Source organism: Tenrec ecaudatus, chromosome 1 (assembly GCF_050624435.1).
Source record: "Tenrec ecaudatus isolate mTenEca1 chromosome 1, mTenEca1.hap1, whole genome shotgun sequence".
NCBI lineage: Eukaryota > Metazoa > Chordata > Mammalia > Afrosoricida > Tenrecidae > Tenrec > Tenrec ecaudatus.
This window is the reverse complement of record NC_134530.1, coordinates 65,575,738-65,592,477: the sequence shown is the minus strand read 5'-3', so window position 1 is coordinate 65,592,477 and position 16,740 is coordinate 65,575,738. Positions and strand designations below refer to the sequence as shown.

Below are 16,740 nucleotides of genomic sequence, written 5' to 3'. Positions count from 1 at the left end.
CGCCCCCGAGCCCTCGCCAGGCCTCAGTTTACCCTCGAGCGAGTCGCGGACCGCAGGGCCAGGGGCGGACACGCGCCTCCCGTGCGCGAGGAAGGTGGGTGGCAGGCCCGGCCGGGTCCGCTCGGCGGCGCCCTCCGCCCAACGCAGCGCCCAGCCCCCCGCGCGCGAGCCCAACGGCCGAGGCGCGCGCCGCCTCACGGCAGGAGGCGCGGGGGCGGGGCGGGGCGGGGCCGGGGGGAGGGGAGCCCCCGCCCCCGCCCCGCCGCCCCAGCTCGGGCCGCCACCGCCGCCTCAGTCGAGCCCCCCACCGCCCGCCCGCGGCTCTCCGAAGCCGCCCCCCGCCCTCCGCCTCCCCCCGTCCGCCCTCCCTGCGCAGCAGAAACATGGCGGCGGGAAGGGAGTGATCCTCTCAGCGCCCCGCGTTGCCGCCGCTGCGTCCGCAGGTAAGCGCCCCCGTCGCCGCCGGGCACGTCCGGGCAAGCCTGCGCCCTGAGGGGTCCGGGCCACCAGGGGCCGCCCCGCGGAGAGGGCGGCGGCGCGAGCTGCCCCGCCGCTGCCCCCGCCCCTGCGGGCCCGGAGTCTGTCAGTCTGTCTTTCCGGGTCGCCGTCGGGGTCCGCCTGGCCCTCGCGCGGCCCCCGCGCGTCTCCGGCCGCTGTCAGCCCGGCCCGGAGCTCCAGCGGCCGTGTCTGCCGCTGTGTCCGCGCTGGCCGGCCCTGCGTCCGCCCGGCGGCCCTGCCGCGGGAGGGAAGCGCCGGGACTGGGGGACCTTCGGCGGGCCGGCCCGGCGGGCGGGCGGGCGGGCTGTCAGTGCGAGCGTCGCTGGGCCCGGCCGTCGGGGCCGGGGTTGGCCGGGGAGGCCAGGCGGCTTGCCCAGGGCCGAGGGGTGGCGTGGAGGTCCGTCAGCCCGCTCGGACGCTGGGCGGACTCCTGCGGGCCTTCGCCGGCAGGGACCGCGGTCCGGCCGGGACCTGTCAGCCGCCCTCCTCGGGGCTGGCTCCCGCGGCGACACCGCGCCGGGCCGCTCGCGTGTGCCGCCTGCCCCGGAGCCCCGGCGGAAGCGGGCGGGGGAGCGGCTGGCAGCCCCCGCGGGGCTCCGAGGTGAGCGCGCGGCTGGCGGGGCGGGGGGGGGGCAGGACACGTGGACCCCGCCGTGGACAGGCCCCTGGGAGAGCGGAGGAGATACGGTGAACCCCGGCACCTCGCCCGGCGGGAAGGGCATTTCAAAGTCCGCAGAGTCGGCCTCTTCCACACCTAGCCAAAGTATCTTTGAAACCCCGAAAGCCAACCTAGAAATTTGACCAACCTACTCAAGCCCCGCCAGCCATGGGAAACGAATCCTTTCCCCAAGGAAACCCGTTTTGTTCCTGCCCAGCTTTGGTTCTTAGATTCTTTTCTCAGGTTGGGTTGAAAGAAACAGCTGCTTCCCGTTTTTTCCCCAAGTTCTCAACACCCCCCCCCCTCCCGTGGACAGCAGCTTAGAAATTGAAGACAGTAATCAACTCCCCACCCCCACCTTTCTGCTCCATAATTCCAGTTCCATCCTCTGTCTCTCCAACGCGGTGCTTCTCAGATCTCTTCTCTTAATAGGCTCTATAACCTCTTTATTGGAAAGCTTCTTAATAGGAGCAAGGTGACAAAATCTAACCGAGTCAGCTTTTCGAATCCCTTCCTCATTTCTGTGCTGGATTTTGAACTTGACGAAACGGATACCCACTGTTTGCGCAAGAGAACTGAAAGAGGACCTGTTTTGCCCTACAATCTGGGCTCCTTCCCTTTGAATGTCTGTAAGCACGTTATCAAATGAATTAATGTATATCAAAGCTTTTTAATGCACAAAGGACTATGCAAATGAAGAGCTTATTAGGTTTGCTCTGAATAGGATTGAGACCTTGGTCCGGTGCCAAAGTACAATATAATATTTGGTTGGAGGGGAAAAAGCTTGATTACTTTGAACTCTTTATTTCTAACGGCCAGTAGACAGCCTAAGAGTCACTGGAAAAGATCGCTTTTCATTGCTCATTTACCAGCATTATTATGTTTTTGTACTTTTTTCCCCCTCCACTTAGTCTTGGTGGTATGTGGGCTTCTTTTTTTAAAAAAGGATCTTCTTATCAGCCTCCAAATTCCCTGCAGGTTATTAATTTTTAGCCCAGTAGAGATATGATGGCCTGTAGATAAAATGCCAAGCTCTTGTATCTGGGACCTTGTTCAAGTTCTAAGCATACTCTCACTGTGTCTGACATAGTTCTAGACAAGCACATACCAGCATTAGAATAGATTATTTTTGTCCTTTTTTAATTTTGGTCAATGGATTTGAAGTTTGCAATACATATGTCAAGTTTAGTTTTTTGGTATGTTTGTGTTAAGAAGTGGCTTTGCTTAAGTTGGGTAAAAAAATTGTACTGGACCATCCTGTAAAGATCTGTACAGATCCAAGAAAGGTAAATTTTCTTGCCCTTTAAAAGTATTGGAGTTAAAATTATTGGAGGGGGGAACCTCTGTGACTATATCGTTGAAAATGTGAACGTAGCATATTCTAACCATCACCCTACACTTATGAATCTGCTCTGTGCCACGCACCATGCTGCGAGCTGTGCTTTGTTGCGCATACAGAGGAGATCTCATTTGTGACTGCATGAATGTGCAGAGCTCATGGTGAGAGGTCCAGCATGGTGCTGAGGTTTTGGATTTGGTTGAGTTGGGGGATGGTAGTAAGATTTACACAAAACACTGGATGGTGAGTTCAGTTTTAGACACAAAGCTTTAGCAATTTTTTGAATTCTCTTAGATCAACGAGGACCTGTAATGGGAGTGAGCTGGAATAATCTGAGTCTGGGCAGAAAGTGGAATGTTGGAGTTTAGTAGTCTGGTGTAGAATCATTCTAGGTGACAACTAGGTCCGTGTGTGGGTAGCTTAACTAGAACAGAGGGAAAGGTCAGTCAGTAAAGCTGAGTATGACGTGGAGCTATGAAGCCAGTACATGGAGTCATCTGTGTGGCAAGCGATTTAGGATGAGAGGAACAGAGTACAGTTGTGACCAGGTGCAGTGCATGTAGGGGATTAATCAGGCGGGTGATAGATGGCAGATGAGGAGGTGGGATAGAGTGTGATCTAGCCAGATCCAATAAGCCTCACTGGAGGAGGAGTGTTTAATTATAGAGTGGGGAGATAATGGATTTTGACTTTTCCTTCCTAGAAGTTCTTTCCATCTTTACTTAGGACTCATATTAATCACTCTGTCTACTCAGAAGAGACCGCTCTAAGAAACTCAGAGGGCAAATACTCTGTATAGAATTCTTTCTGCTAGTATTTGGTGGCAAAAGACAGCAGGAGATTTTTCCTCAGATTATCAGTGGGTGGATCGGAAACAGTCAGATAAAATAATGAGGATATACCCGTGGCTTCTGGGAAAAATATAGTGGAAAGATCCTAGATGTTAAATTTAAAAAGACTTATGATTCAGGTCTAGGTGCTGCCCTACTTCTAGCCCCATACCAAACCAAATCATTGTCATCAAGTTGTTTCCTCCTCATTGTATAGACCCTGCATATGGTTTCTGGTACTGTAAAGCTTTATGGGAGCAGACAGCCTCATCTTTCTGTGGAGGCGTGGCTGGTGGATTTGATTGCTGACCTTGGAGTTAGCTGCATACTGTTTCTTTACCCCACAGTATCATCCCAGCTCCCTTACCCTTATAACTGTAATGAAATTGCTTAACCTCTCTGAATGTCAGTGCCCATTTCAGAGTGTCAAAAAGATTAAATGAAATAATATATATAAAACTACTAGAAAAGCAACTGGTAGTCAACTCTAAGGAGCAGTGCTGCTTTGCTCTGAAAGGTGACTATGAGTTGGCATCAACTTGATGGCAGTGCGTTTGGTTTGGTTTTGGTAAGCATATGTTAGTTCCTTTCCACCTATGTTTAAGAAACCTAAGCTCTGTTAGCAGAAATGAAGCAACTGCCTAAATTATAAGGCAGAATGCAGTTCATACTTAGTTATCTAGTGCTGCTGTAACAGAAATGTCACAGTGGGCAACTTGAACGGATAGAAGTTTATTTTCTCATAGTTCTTCAGGCTAGTCGTCTTAATCCAGGGTGCTGGTTCTAGGGGAAGACTGGCTAGGAGCACTGGTGGGTTAGTGGTTAGGCATTGGGCTGCTGACCACAAAGCTGAAAGTTTGAAATTACTTGCTGCTAACAAACTACCATCAGGAGAAAGAGGAAGCTTTCTACTCTTGTAAAGAGTTAACGTCTTGGAGATTCACAGCGTCAGCTCTGTCCTGTCCTATGGGGCCACTTTGAGTATTGACTCAATAGCAGAACTTTGGTTTGGGGTTTTGAAGTAGCAATACACAGCCGAAGACATGTTGGATAGAGAGCACATCCCTCTTCTCAAGTGCAGGACCAGTTCTCTCAACTCATCTCACCAGCCAGCCAGCCAGCCAGCTCCATCTCTGTCATGCAGGCTTCCTCTCTGCCCCAGAGGACAGGACCTTCTACCATCCTGCTGTCAGCTTCTCCTTTGCGAACTGGTCCATCTCATAGCCACCGTGACAGTTTGGTTCAGCTCTTTGAGCTGCAGTCCTCATAGCATGTGTCTGCCATCGCTTACCAGCTCTGCCACTCTCTCCTCTGGGCCGCTCACAGCCTTCAGTGTTACAGCCCATGGCCTGAGGCACAGCTCCTATGAGGTTCCATGCCTCCTCTCTGACTGCTTTTGTTTGCAAACCTCTGTGTAGTTGGTTGGATATATAAGCACATTCCTCTTCCCTTTCAAGGCTTGACTTCCCCACCAGGGGCACAAACTGACCAATCCTTTCTTTGTAGGCCACAGGTAACTCATTTGCAAAGTAGGCTAGTCACTTCATTTTGCCTGTGTTGTTATGTACCACAAGTCAGTTCCTACCCACAGCGTCCCTTTGTATAACAGAATGAAACACTTCCCAGTCCTGTGCCATCCTCACTATTGATTTTATGTTTGAGTCCATCGATGCAGCCTCTGTGTCAATCATCTCATTGAGGACCCTCCTCTTTTTCCCTGCCCCTCCACTTTACCAAGTATGATGTCCTCCTGGGACTGGTCTCTCCTGATCTGGCTCCTTTTGTATTTGAATCTTCTTAACAAGTCTCCCATCTTGAAATCTTACAAATAATATTTTAAGCCATCCAATACCCTGCCTATACTTCATACTTAAATTTTTGGTATTATGTAAACTTGAGACATATAAACTTTCATCTCTTAATTCACTAAAGCATTCTGGCTTTGGTCTCCATCATTACGTCATAATAAGCCACAGCTTCTTTATTTCAGAATTGAGGTAACAATAGTATCTTCCTCAAGATTTTTGTTCAGTGAGGTAATTTACATGGAATAGCACAGTGTCTAGCACATGGTAGGAGTATTGTAAGGAGCCCTGGGGGCGCAGTCTGCTTCCACAAATATTACAGCTCTGGAACCCCTGTGAAGCAGTTCTACTTTGTCCTGTAGGCTCATTATGTGTTAGAATCAACTCTACATTCATATAGGTTATCATTATTGCTACTTAGAGTGTCTTGCTTGCTCCTCATATATGAACAGGTGATAGTTTCTTATTTTGCCAATAAAGCAACCTGAGATTTAAAGATTTAGAAACTTGTCCAAATCACACTGTCAGTATCAGAGCTCCTGAAAATGCCCTGAGCAGAGTCACCAGCCACTTCCTAGCCACCTAGTCGCTTTCAGGGATGCAGCTTTCAGACCTTACCAGCAGCATTTCACATTCATGATCATTGCCTGTTCCCTAAAGCTTTATTTTTCCTTTGTAGCTGTCTTACATTAAAAACTTTGTTTAAACTAGTGGTTCTCAACCTGTGGGTTGTGACCCCCTTGGGGGTCAAACGACCCTTTCACAGGGGTCACCCGATTCATAATAGTAGCAAAATTATAGTTATGAAGTAGCAATGAAAATAATTTTATGGTTGGGGTCACCACAACATGGGGAACTGTATGAAAGGGTCGAGGCATTAGCAAGGTTGAGAACCACTGGTTTAAACACAAGTTTGTGTAGGACAGATCAGTTCTAACTGTCCCCTGGCTGGGAGTATCATAGATTCAGTTATCTGTTTATTGGAGCATTCTGTTGAGCTTATACTCTATACTAGGCACTTTGGAGACAAATAGGAAATATCCGGTGCTTTAGAGGCATTGATATCCTACTGGAGGAGATTAAAATGATCATTGTAAGTGCTGTTGGTGTAGTGGTAGATATGGAAGCAGATGTGGAAGATGTACCCCATCTTTCTCCCATGAGGCAGCCGCTGGTGAGTTAAGAATCCACCAACCTTCAGGTTAGCAGCCGAAATCTCAACCATGGTGCAACCAGAGTTCTTCTTTGTAGTGTGATAGGATATCGCACATCTTTAGTACATCCAACCCAGGAGTTAATATCCAGTATTGCCCAGGAGTTTCAGGGATGATGTAGGTAGCATTGGGTAGGTGAAGTGAAGGAGAATAATTAATTAAAATTGCATAGTATTGAAGGGTGTGGTAACATTTTTTCCATTGAATTTGAACCTTGTAATAACCTTCGTAGTTAGGATGATAAATCATTATCAACTCTTTCTAAAAGGAACTGAGATGGATTAAATGAGTCCAATGTCAAACAACTAGTATATTTAAGAATGATGATGTAAAATCAGGTCTCCTTATGTTTTGTTCAGAATGATTCATTGCCTTCTATTACCTCCTTTTAAAGACCCCATGCTGTCTGAACCTTCTGCTGGTTCTGCTATAAGTCATCATGTATTAAATTTCTTAAATATGAAGCATATAAGGGCTGTAGCATTATTTTGTCTCTTTGTATTACTATACATATATTTGTTAGCTTATGAAGTTAAAATATATACATTTTGCATATTAATTGTTATCTCTATTGCTTGTTGACTTATAGGCACATTTCCCAGTGTCATCATATTATAATTGCTTTATACTCGTACTTATGTAGACTTCCCTCTGGGGCATTCAAACCTGATGGAAATAAAGTCTGTTTTCAGCAATATGTTTTGTAAGGTATAATAGAAAACGTAAGACCCAGTGTACTTGCTCTTGGTAATATTTAAGAAGAAAACAACTAGGTGTCTTAGACGATTTGGAATTTTAGACTCCAGCTCTGATTTTGTGATGTCCTGCTGTGTCTTTACTTGCCTCAAGGAACTTCTGGAACATGGCCAGACCAGACTATATTTATTTATTTTTAAATAAATGAATTTAGGAGTGTAAAAGCATATAAAATTTAATGTGTTTCAGACTAGAACTGCCTTCAATATGGTTTTTATGACTGTGATAATTTGGAAGTAGATCACTAGATTGTTCTGAGGCGTCAATGAATAAATAGTTCAAGCCACCAACAGTCCATTAGTTCCTAGCTCAGTGCTTAACCATTGGCACTCCCCTGAGACTCTTAACCAGGATTGCATATGACGTAGGGGTTCCTTATTGGGCTGCTAACCTCAAGGCCAACAGTTAGAAACTACCAACAGCTCTGAAAAAGATGAGGCTTTCTACTCCCATAAAAAGTTGCAGTTCTGGAAACCCACAGGGCAGTTCTAGTCTCTTATAGGGTCACTATGAGTTGGAATTGACTCAGTGGCCATAAGGGTTTACAAAAATTTTTTTGTTGTTGTTTTTAAAACTTTTTTATTTAGCTACTTTCCAGCATTAGATGATATTGTAATGATCAATCTCCAGTATTTCTTAGACGAGAAGGTAAGAGTCCTTAAAAGCAGCATGGTACTGCAAAGAGTTTTGGCTTGGTGCTTAGGAATCTACATTCAAGCCTCAGCCTGTCATTCATTGGCTCTGTATGAGCCCCTAATAAATTGTTAAAATTAAAAAAAAAAGAATACGGTAAAGAAAGATGGATGGTCGAGGCATGTCTGACCTCTGCCTCATGGTAATTGACTTTGGGCTGTTGTAGAGATGAAGTCTCTCCTCCTGTAGCCAATGGTGGTCAGAAATGACCTCTGTGCTGTTTTCTCCGTCATTGCATCACATGGTAACCTGGAAAAGCAAATTAGGTAAAAACTAAGGATCTGAATTAATAGGGCCTTTAGTTAGTAAAAATGTATCAGTATTGGACTATTAATTATAACAAATGTAATATATTAATGCAAAAAGTTAGTAGGGGAAACTAGGTGAAGGGATTATGAGGACTATCTTCCTATTTTTTTAAAAACCGTTCTAAAATAAAAAGACTTAATATTAAAATAATTGTAGATGTTATTTTGGGGGGATTTAATCAGACAAACCTTTTTTTTTTTTTTTTTTAAGGCTTTTGACTTTCTGCGCAGATTGCCAGGCTTTCCTATTTAAGTTGGGGGTCTATGTACCCAGAACCGACTTTCAAACTCCCCAACTTTTAGCCCTCAAATTTCCATACTTCCAATTTAACTACTACCTCCATTAATGAGCACATAAAAATTTGTTGTTTGGAGTAAATTCCTTTACCTTCAATAACAAAACAGTATGTGAGTTGTGGTGTAGTGTGTGGTGTTTTTATTGTTTCATTTTTTCCCTTTTTTCTTTACTTTAAGGAGAACATTAATTCTTTTATTTCAAAATTGTGTATTTAAATTCTTTAAAAATCATTTTATTAGGGACTCATACAACTCCTATTACAGTCCATACATACATCAATTGTGTAAAGCACATTTGTACATTCGTTGCCCTCATCATTCTCAAAACATTTGCTCTCCACCAAAGCCCCTGGCATCAGGTCCTCATTTTTTCCCCTCCCTCCCCACTGTTTGTTTCATTTTTAATGCTGACCTTGATACTAGGGTACATTAATTGTTTTCTTTAAAATTGTGAGTTGAATTTGGTAAAATGGTAGCTAATGTTTTGTGGACTTCTTTATTCCCAACACGAATATTTATTTTTGATATGTTAAATGTCTCTAGTGACATTTAAATTGTGGGGCTGAGGAAAGAAATTTTATTTTAAGCAATTTACTAGTTAGCTGGTGTTTCTGCTTATTAGTTATTAATAAAAACCTATGTATAGGTACCTAATGCTTATGAAGTGCTCAGTGCATGTTAGTTAAATCCAAACTTGAATAGACTATTTAATTATACTTATTTTTTTCAAGATGTTCTTTACTTTGTATTGAGAGAGAATTATATTTTATCCTAACTATATATTGGAAGTAGTTTGTTGTTTGATGGATAGCGCCACTGCTAATAAACCAAAAAAGATTCTTAAGTAACTTTAGTGATCAGACTAGTTTGACAATTCCTGCTTTATTTCATAGTTTTACGTCTTGCCTTTCTATGAATTAAAGAATATGTACGAGATGCTGAAAGGCAAGGCAACATCTAAAACTTGGTGTTTCTAGTGTATACCAAGGATTCTTTCTGGTACAGCGGTGGGTTCATGAAAGCAAACAAAAGTTAATTGTCATCAAAGGGATTGTAACTCAGTGGTGACCCATTGTGAGTAGAGTGGAACTACACGTCATAGGCTTTTTCATGGTGGTGACCTTTCTGAAGCAGATTGTCAGGCCTTCCCTCCAAGGTGCCTTTGGGTTGGTTTGAACCAGTAACTGTTGAGCTAGTAGTTGAGTATGGAACCCTTTGTACAGGGACTTAAGTACATATTAAAGAAACATGGTAAGACTGTCTTTCCTCTGTCTCACTGAGACTGCTTTTTTATAGACTAGGGAAGGAGACAGCCTAAGCCAATAATCTCCCAATTTGCCTGTTTCTGGATCATCTGACCATTTATTAGGAAATTATAGATACTATGCCCTGGAGATTTTTACAGTATATTTGGGATGGTGCCCCTGGTGAGTCTTTTGAGATATTCAGTGCACCTATTTGCTAATGAACCAGGAAGCAAGAAAACCACAGACTCGTGGAAGTTTACTTAAAACTCCATACCATCAAGTCAGTTATCACTCACATCGTTCCTGTAGGACAGGGTAGAACTGGCTCTCTGGGTTTCCAAGATTGACTCATTATAGGAGTAGAAAGCCTTGTCTTTCTCCCCAAAAGTGACTGGTAGTTTTGAACTGTTGACCTTGTGATTAGCAGCCCATTGCATAACCCACCACACCACCAGTGGAGGCGTGGTTAGATTAATACAGTGACAGCAGATCTGGCTCATGGCTGCAGAGTTGAATGAATCCTAGGTCAACAGTTAATATCGTAGGCCACTGATATAGGTCCAAGGATCAGCAGGCTGTTGGCTCAAGTCCAAAGTACCAGAGTTTGATGTGACAGATGCATGATTCAATCCAACAAGCTTAAATAGGAGTAGACCACACCCCTTAAGAAACTTCCTTTCAGTAGTAGCAGGGCTGTGACTTAAGTAAGGAGGCTTCATTCCTCCTTAATCCTTAGAACTGCTTTGCTGCCAGCAGCAGATCCCATCGTTGGAGTTAATTACACTGATGAGTCATATCATGGAGGATGAAAAACAAAATTCCAACTTTGTGTCATCAAATTAATTCTAATTCATAGTAACCCTAGAGGACAAAATAGAACTGCCCCAGGTGGGTTAATTCTTTACAGGAGTATAAAGCCTTATCTTTCTCCCTTGGAACAGCTGGTAGTTTCAAACTGTTGACCTTGTGTTTAGTAGTCCAAGCATAACCACTATGCCACTCAGGGCTTACCAGGCCCTAACTGCCAAACAACTGAGAATTCTGGCTTAGCCAAGTTGACACAAGACCCAATTACTACACTACATTCAAGAGACAAAGACATTTATTATTGAGAAAACTTGTCTGTGGTCATACACTAGCTACAGAGAAATGTTTCAACACGTTTTGTTTGGAATAAACCTGTGCATGTATGAACCCAAACCCTGGTAGCAATTCTTTTTGACTTACCCTCATCTATGTATGCATGTTTGTATGTGCGTGTATCTATGTCAATCCATCTCATTGAGAGTTTTTATTGTTTGTGGATTCTCTACTTTTCTGAACATGATGCCCTTCAGTGAGATGGATTGAGACAGTGGCTGCAATAATGAACTCTAGGATAGCAATCAATGATTATGACAATAGTGCAGGACCAGGCATTATTTTGTTCTGCTTTACGTGGGTCACTATGAGTCAGAGCCAACTCACTGGCACCCAACAACAGCAAGAACAACAGCAAAAGCAGCAGCATATATTTATGTATATATGTGCGTGTCTTAGCTATCCCTGATAACTGCTTTTTAAATGCAACTATGATACTAAACACTGAATGAAAAAGTGGCATATGTCATTTTAGCAGAATGAGATGAACTGGATTATAACCTTTTTAGTGGATATAGGTTATTAAGATTTGTACTATAGACCACATTTTCTGCAGACAGAATCTCCTGCATATTCTACAACAAAGAAAATGAACCAGTGAACTTAATTGTTTCAACAATCAATGTAAAATTCTGTTGATCTCGTACCACAAAATTTAACTTTTACCAATTTTACTTAAAAGAGCTCATACTTCAATTTTAGTATTTGTGTTGTAACAAGTCCTATAATTATAAATGACAGAAAGATGTCATAAAAGAAAGTTTAGCAATCAGAAAGCAGTCTTACTCCTGGATGCCCTTTTGATTTGTGTGCATTTTATTTTTGGCTGGCACATTCTCACACACTGGTGCTAGCACTGCTTTCATTTACTCTGCCAGTTCCCTCAACTGTGGCTCCTGCATTTCCTTATGTCCTGTCTGCTTGAAATCAAAAGGCCTTTTCTTAGGACAACTGCTTACCCTGCTTATTGGGTAACCCATTCCAGTGTATTCGCATTAAGGTGACTATAGTGGTCCTTGTGAAGTAGTGAGTACATCGTAGGGTTTCGGTCATCGATCCCGCTCTGTCCTGGGTCTGTTTCCCCAACCTTATTTGTATCTAGCTGCACTATCAAATAAATTTATTTGGTTTGACTTAATATTAAGGACCCCTCATGGCTTAGTGGTTAAGTGCTCAACTGATAACCAAAAGGTCATCGATTTAAACCCATCAGCCCCTCTGGGAGAAAGATGTAGCAGTCTGCTTTAGTAAAGATTACAGCCTGGGAGACCCCATGGGGCAACCCTAGGTCCTATAGGATTGCAGTGAGTTAGAATTGACTTGATGACAATGGGTTTGGTTTGAGGGTTTTGTATTATCTCGGGAGAACAGCCTTAAATCATTGCAGGACTGCTCTGGCCTTCAGAAGCCGTGGAATCAAAGGCCTTCAAATCCCCTACGGATAGTGATTTTTAGTTTGACAGACCTCCCTTCTGCCATAATGTCTGAAACGGGCTCTTGTTTCCCTCTCCTGCACACTCTTGTAACTCTTGCTGCTGTCAGGATGAAGCTAGAAAAGCCCCAGTGGCACTTCAATTAGCCCTAAGACAGGCAATTGACCCTTAGGTGATGTATTACATAATGAGCTCTTTACCATTACTTCTAATGGACATCTGTGGTTTTAGGTTTTCAGTTATTTTTCAGAGAACACATTCTTTCCCTATGAAGGTTAATGAAGACCTATACTTACATTTTAAAAAGTCCTCTTAGTACCAATCATAGTACTTGCATGTGTCTTAGAAAATACAATGTAACTACTGTTTTGCATTGGAAAAGGTACATCTATAGCACTAACAGACTAGATAAGTGATAAAGAAGAGCGGTTAGTTGCCAGGGCTGTCATTCCAATTTGTTTTGCTTGCACTGAGCTCATTAATAAAGTGCCACAGTGGTAATATAAAAGTAATGAACCTTCTGGAGGCCCAGCTGGGGCACGGAGTACTAGCAGGGTCCTTCAGGGGAACCACCATTGTTGTATACAGTCCATTTTAAGGGCTTAAGCCTTTCCCTCCCTCTCCAATCCACCCCCACCTTTTTTTCTTTTCCTTCGAAACATTTATGCTTTGTAGAGCCTCAATCCTTGGTACCTTCTGAGTGTATTTGAGTTCAGTCCAACAAGCATGCATCTGATGCCTACTGTTGCTGCCAGGCAGTATATTAGACCCTAGGAGTGTAAAGAGGAATACAACATCTTTCAGGGTTTCACTATCAAATAAGGGGGAAATGATATTTAAACAAATAATCATAATACAGTGTTTTAACGCCATAAGTATGAGCCAGATACACATGTAGCATAAAAGGGGGAATGGTTATCTGGAGAAAAGAGGGCTCTCACTGATTTCTGGGTTACATTTAGAAGGATGAGTTGATATATTGAATGTAGGAGTATAGTGGGAAATGGCCTGATTGCAGATCTTATGGAGTAATTTGGGGAGAAAGGGTAAAAAGGAGGAGATGGATAGTAGACAAACCTAGGGAAGTGGTCAGGGGTCAAATCTTAAAAGATTTATGTTTTTAAAGGGCTTTTCATCTTATGCTAAGGACTTTAGTGGACTTCATCCTGGAAGTTGCATGGGGGCAGAGAAGCAACATGAGCAAAATTTAATTAGAAAGAGGTACTTGGGTTGGCAGCCATAGTAACCCTATATAGGATCTCCATGATGGTAAATCTTTTCAGGAGCAGATAGTCTCACCTTCCTTTTTTGGAACTGGTGGGTTTGAACTGCTTATCTTGAAGTTAGCAGCCCAGTGCTTATTTTACAGTGCCACTAGGTCTGACTCCTAAATTGTTTCAAATACATAACTCTCTGAACAACCCTTTTTGAAGTTTCTTCATTGGTGAAATAGAATCATGTTCATCTCTTGTTGAGGGTTGTGATAAATCAAGTGAAATAACATACACAGGGAAGAGCTTAATATAAACATTAACTGGTGATATGTTTCAACTTCTGTTCTTGTTTTAGGTATTTCATACAAGGTAATGTCAATCATTTTTACTTTTACTACTCTGCCCCCACAAAATAAATCAGAAAGCTTAAAACATGTTCTACTTACATTAAGGTTCATATTTCAGAATTTTCTAAGCATTAAAAAATTAAGATAGGTAATTTTTTTCCTTTCCTGCAACTGGAAAACTTGCAAGACTCTTAATTGGAGAATCAGGCTTAGTAATCTTTTTTTGAGTTAGTGATAAAAAGGCTGGAACCCTAGATCAAGAATTGAACTATTTAGCAGAGAAGTAGCTGCAGATTTTACTCTGCATTCATATCTTCCATTGCTTAATAGGAATAATGTATGTAAGTAGTTTTTCCAGCCACCTTGCACTTCTTTAATCTTAACATTCTTTCTTTAAGTAAACACTTATTAACCACCCACTTTTTTAAAAGTACCTACTGTTCAAGATGCTGTGTTGCAACAAATATAGAAATTAATCAGATCAGGTTTCTAACTTAAAGAGTTATGGTGTTAAAAGAACTGTGAAAGATGTCTACAAATAACTGTAATGCTCATAGGACAATATATGAATCAGAAACTGAAAAGTACAAAGGACATTGAAACTAAAAGTTGTTTATATTTTGTGTAATATGTGAAGAGTTGTTTTATATTGCAAAATATATTTCAGATTATTCTCATTAGTTAAAGCCTCTCTACAACTGAAGCTGAATCACTCTTCTGAAGCCTATGGAAAATACATGTTAGATATAGATTTCAGCTGGGTTGTTTTGTTAGTATGTATGTGTTTTTAGCCTGTGTATACACATTTTGAAGGAGTCCTGGTGTCATGGTGGTTACATGTTGGACTGCTAATTACAAGGTCAGTCGTTCAAAAGCACCAACTGCTCTGCAGAAGAGGCTGTCTACTACCATAAGAGCTGTAGTTTCAGAAACCCACAGGGGCAGCTCTCTTTTGTCCTATAGGGTAACTATGAGTCAGAATTGACTTGATTGCAGTGAATTTGGCTTTGGTTGGTACACATTTTGATCCCAGACTTGATCAGGCTTACTACTTAATATTCATTGACATCCAAGTAATTTGGTTAGGTTACTTTCTGAGCCTACTGTGTGTGCGTGTCTGTGTAAAAGGGAGATAACCCGTTGCTGTCTAATTGATTCTAACTCACAGTGACCCCATTTGTTACAGAATAGAATGCTCTGTGGGATTGTCTTGGTTGTAGTTTTTACAGCAGCAGGTTACCATGCTTTCTTCCACTGTACCACTGGATGGTACCAACCTTTGGGTTAGTAGTTGAGTGTAGACCATTTGCACCACCCAGAGATGTACAACAGGCATAACAACATCCAACTTTAAGATTGTTGTGATGGAACGGTCTTATACATAAAAGCCACTACTGGAAATCAATGTTTACTCTTTACTTCAGTCTCTTTGCTCCAGGCTACTCTCTATTGCTCATTGTTGAGCTTTGAGATAGCAACTTCATTGAAATATTTTAAGTTTTTGTTAAATTTGTGAAAAATTTCAAACCTACAACAAAATTTAAAGGGTTTTGCCAAGCAGCAACCTCATAAAAACCACCTAGATTTTACCATTACTTTTAAATCACATATCTGTATAGTCTTGTTGGCACAGTGGTTTAAGCATTGGGCTGCTATTGGCAGTTTAAATACCAGGCACTTGGGGAGAAAGATGTGGCAGTCTGCTTCCATCAAAATTTGTAATCTTAGAACCTCTATGGAGTAGTTCAACTCTAAAACATGGGTTTATGTTAAGTACCATAGATAATCATTAGAAGATTTCCGGAAATGGAGTGACATTTCACTAGTTTCATTAGCATATGATCTAGAAAGAACAATATAATGGAGAATATCAGTCAGTGCTGAGAACTTCCAACCACAGGCAAAAACTTTATTTACTCCTGTTGTTTTTAGGTACCATTGAGTCGATTTTGATTCAGAGAGACCCTGTGTACATCATAACAAAACATACAGATTTCTGGGGAAACTCCCAAGCTCAATGATAAAAAATTACCTTGTTTTGAATCCAAGTTCTATTTACTATATAACCATGGACAGATTATGAGATCTCTCTTCATTGGTTTCCTCATCAATAAAATGAAGATAATAATATGTCTTAGGCTAGGTTATCTAGAGATGCAAAACTAGTGATATCTGTCTTTCTATATCTATCTATCTATTTATCTATATCAAGAAAATAGTTCACATAGATGTAGAAGTAGCATACTCTGAGTCCAGGCAGGTTCCAAGTCTGTGAATTAAGCAGGAGGCTTCTCCTGATTTGAGTAGCTTTGGTGGCTGACGAGAGAGGTGAATCCAAGGTTAACAGGGCAGGCTTGTGAGTACAGAGGGAAATGAATCTAAGTTGGCAGGTCAGATGGCAGGCCAATGATGGCTCCTGGATTGATAGGCAGTTTGGCAGGCTATTGGCTCAAGTCTAAAGAACCAAAGATTGATGAGCCAGATGCAGGACCCAGACCTACCAACAAACAAACAAAACTCTTTTGCATTATCTGCTTTTATAGGAAATAAACAACTCCCCCCCAAAAAACTTTCTTTCAGTTGCATCAAGGCTGTGACCTCGAGTAAGGATATTGCATCCCACTCTAATCTTTTTACAAGTGAGTGACTACTCATGACAGATCCCATTATGGTGTTGTTTAAACTGTGTTAGGTCACATGGTGGATTACTAGGTATTAAATGCCAAGCCACTAAGAATCCTGGCCTGGCCAAGTTGGCACAAAACCTGACTATATTATAATACAAATAAAACTCACTGCCATGGAGTTGGTTTTGACTCATAGTGACTCTATAGGACAGGGTGGAACCATTCCTGTGCGTTTCTGAGACTAACTTTTTATGGGAGTAGCAATCCCTGTCTATGGTACCAAATTATCAAAACTCACTGCCATCAAATCAATGCTGACTTATAGTGACAACCC

At 42.4% G+C, this 16,740-nt stretch overlaps 1 protein-coding gene across 1 annotated transcript in view; it reads left to right on the top strand.

Moving 5' to 3' along the window:
- Positions 1 to 293: 293 nt before the first annotated feature.
- The window catches only part of SCMH1 (Scm polycomb group protein homolog 1), a 197,443-nt gene continuing 180,996 nt past the window's right edge, over positions 294 to 16,740 (top strand). The window contains 1 exon segment of the mRNA XM_075554608.1: positions 294 to 443. The gene's annotated coding sequence lies outside the window, so the exon portion shown is untranslated.